Source organism: Rhea americana, unplaced genomic scaffold, assembly GCF_003343005.1.
Source record: "Rhea americana isolate MKP2758 unplaced genomic scaffold, rheAme1 scaffold_138, whole genome shotgun sequence".
In the NCBI taxonomy this organism is placed as follows: Eukaryota; Metazoa; Chordata; class Aves; order Rheiformes; family Rheidae; genus Rhea; species Rhea americana.
The window spans coordinates 1,913,614-1,914,036 of NW_028185461.1; positions in this window are offsets into that span (position 1 = coordinate 1,913,614).

The following is a 423-nucleotide window of genomic DNA, read 5'->3' on the forward strand; positions in this document are numbered from 1 at the left end:
CGCGGTGCAGGCGGCGCGGAGCGATGCGCGGCGCCTCGCCTACATGGTGGGGAGCGGAGCAGGGGCGGAGCGGCTACCCCATGCCCGGCTCCGCGCGGCGCCGCTCCGGCTCGGCTCTGAAGTTCGCAGCAGCTCGCTGCGGGCTCCCAGCTGAGGGGCGGGGAGCGGCCCTGCCTCCCCGAGCCGCCCGCAAAGAGCCGCCTCCTCCCTCCCCCCGCCTGCCTCCCTCCCTCCTTCCCTCCCTCTCCCCTTCCCTCCCTGCTTCCCTCCCTCCCGGAGCGCGGCCGGCACTTGCTGCGCGAGCAAAACGCGGCGCCGGCTCGCGAACGGCCGCTGCGCCTGCCCCGGGGTCCCAGTCCCGGCCCTGCCCCGGGGTCCCAGTCCCGGCCCTGCTCCGGGGCCCCGGCCCTGCCCCGGGGTCCC